The following is a 3,065-nucleotide window of genomic DNA, read 5'->3' on the forward strand; positions in this document are numbered from 1 at the left end:
CACCGCGATCCCCGCTCCCGTGCGTGTGTCCCCCCCTCTCCTCCTCCCCCAGCCCGCGCATCCCCCGGAGCCGGGTCCGCCCTCGGTACCGGGTGCGGGGAACAAAGCTGCGGGGCGCGGCTCGTCTGATGGTAACGGGGATGGGGGTGTCCGATAGGGACCCCCGCCCCCCCGCCGCTCAGGGCATCTCCTCCTCCGCGGTGGCCACCCAAGACCCCTGACCCCAGGGGTGATTTTATCCTGCAGATGAGTATCGCTCCGTTTTTGGGGGGGCTTGTCCCCCCCAGAGAGGGATGGCCGGAGGAGCTCTGTCTGTCGGGATGGGCGATGGGACCCCTGTTGCTGCCGGGCGTTGCTCTCCTTCAAGGTGGTTCTGTGGGAGAGATCCTCTGTGCCCCAGAAACCTCGCGGGGGTTACATTGTACCAGCTGACGGCCCCCCCTCCTCCCCAAAAATGACAAGGATGAGCAGAATTTGAGATGTTCCACAAATCTTGAGGGTCTTGGGGCAGGGTGATGCTGTTTACCCCCCGAGAGAGGCCAGGGGCGGTGGTGGAGGAGGGAGAGGCCAAGATCCGCCATGGTGGGGAGGCCGCTGGGGGCCACAGGGGCAGAAGGCGGTGGGACCCCGGAGGGAGGGACGAGGTCTGTAACATGGGGGGTAAGGGGAGCGGTTGGCCACTGCAAAGCATGTGAGCTGGCTCCCATCACGAGGAGGACGAGGGTCATGGAGGAAGGCAGACCTGAAAGCAGCCAGGATTCTGCGGGTGCATCGGGAGAGTCTCATCGCCATGGAAGCAGGTGGGGCTGGACAGCCTAATCACAGCAAAGAGTTTGTCTAAAAACGCAGTCCTTTGTCTGGCAGACACACTTCTCCTTTTCAGTGGGTTTTTTTTGTATTCTTGGGTGAAAATTGATCTCGCTGATGCGCTTAAACCATCAGTGCCTGTGGTTATGGCTTCCCACATCCTCCCCGTGCACCCGTGGGCAGCCAACAACCCCTCACACGCTCCCGTTGCCCAGGCCCAAGCGTGTCCAGAGACCAGACGCGGCCGGTGAGAACGTTCACCTAAACTGGTGTTTCTCTCCCTGTCTTTGCAGCCCTGCCTCGCCCCGCGAGCTTCGCTAAGGGTCAGGTTTGATTGTGCAAATATTTGCAAATATAAAGATCCCGAACGAGGAGATTGGCACTGCTCAGCTCCTGCCGCGGCGCACCCAGAGCACACCCAGGACCCGGCTCAGCGGGTGCCACAGCCGGGGGGAGCCAGGGCCGCAGAGGTGGGGGCCAGCCCCCGGCCCACCCGCCTGCCTGGGAGCAGCCCCAGCTGCCCCAGCCAATCGGGATGCAGAGACATGAGGCTGCAGCTGGTGCCAGCCAGTCAGAACAGGGAGACACGAGGCTCCAGCCATCTCAGCCAATCAGGATGTGGAGACATGAGATTGCAGCTGCCGCAGCCAATCAGGACAGGGAGACATGAGGCCGCAGCTGCTCCAGCCAATCAGCATGTGGAGACACAAGGGTGAAGCTGCCTCAGCCAATCAGGACAGGGATATACAAGATTGCAGCTGCCCTAGCCAATTGGAACAGGGAGACACGAGGCTGCAGCCATCCCAACCAATCAGTATGTGGAGACACAAGGGTGAAGCTTCCTCAGCCAGTCAGGACAGGGATACACAAGATTGCAGCTGCCACAGCCAATCGGGACAGGGAGAAATGAGGCCTCAGCCACCCCAACCAATCAGGATGTGGAGATACAAGGCTGAAGCCGCCTCAGCCAATCAGAAGAGGGAGACACAAGGCTGCAGTCGCCCCAGCCAATCAGCACGCCAGGCCAGGATCACGCGCAGCCTCTCGTGGTGGAGGCACACCAGGTGTCTGCAGTGGTCTCAGCCAATCAGCGTGGGGGTAGAAGTGAAGCTTCGCCAATGGGTGTCCGGCCACAGAGCCGCTCCCTCCCGCCTCCCCAGACAGCGATGGGGGGGTGGCCCCACCCAGCTCAACACCCGCCATTTGGTGACCCCCCGCTCTGGGTCCTTGTGGAAAGAGGGGCTGGACCCGTCCAGCGGCGGCGGAAGCGCCGTGCTCTGCCACAGCCGCTGCCCGCCGGCGCGTCCCGTCACCCACTGCTTCTGGGGTGCCGTGGTGCCGTCTCCCCCCATCCCGCCCGTGGTGCCGTCTGTTTGTTCACCCCTCACGTGGGTGAGTCCCTGCTCTCCGGCCGGAGGAAGGCTCCCGCCGCTTCAGCGTCAACCTCACACACCATCACTGGCACACGATTCCCCTCCGTCGTCGCAAACGGAGCTGGGATCACCCTGCCCCATGCCTGGTGCCCCTCGACGTCCTTCCCCTGGCTCTCTGTGTCACCCCGCTCTCCCCCTCCCTTCATGGCTGTTGCTCATCCCCGCTCACAAACAGCCTTTTCATACAAAGGCTGGAGCGAAGAGACTGTCTCTATCCCTGATTATTCTTTTCCTTTCCCCATTAAATTATGGATCTTCATTTCCCCTGACTCCCCCTTCCCTCCAGTACTTCTTTCCGAATTCTTTCCTCATCATTCCCTTGATGGAACTCAGCCACGCAGTGGTCTTTAGGTCACGCCCATGTGCGGTTTCTTCACGTTGACCCGGGATCACACGCCCTTTGCTGTTTGCTTTTTAATTCCCCGGTCCTTAAAAACCACCTGGTGCAACCACAATCACTGTGTGTGATTCTTTCTCCCATTCCTCTGGAAAATAACCCTTCGGCAGGTTGGGTTACTCAGCGATGGCAGTACCTGTGCAGCCGTAGCACCCTGGGCACCACGGCCTGGCTGGGCTGGGCCTGAGGGGGCTCAGGGGGAGCCGGGGGGCTGCGGTGAGTGCAGATAATGTCAGGCAGCTGAGTGTCCTCCTTTTGGTGGCCCAGCCTGGCACGGCTGTCCCTGCCCAGTGGGCCTGGGGGGGCCTCTCCCCTCCCAACAGCTCCTGCTGGGGACAGGGCAGGGGCTGGCAGGGCAGCAGGCAGCAGGGCAGGGGTTGGCAGGGAGTGGCAGGGCAGCAGGCAGCAGGGCAGGGGTTGGCAGGGAG

The sequence above is a fragment of the Athene cunicularia genome (assembly GCF_003259725.1).
Source record: "Athene cunicularia isolate RWA chromosome 10 unlocalized genomic scaffold, athCun1 chr10_part1, whole genome shotgun sequence".
NCBI classification, from domain to species: domain Eukaryota; kingdom Metazoa; phylum Chordata; class Aves; order Strigiformes; family Strigidae; genus Athene; species Athene cunicularia.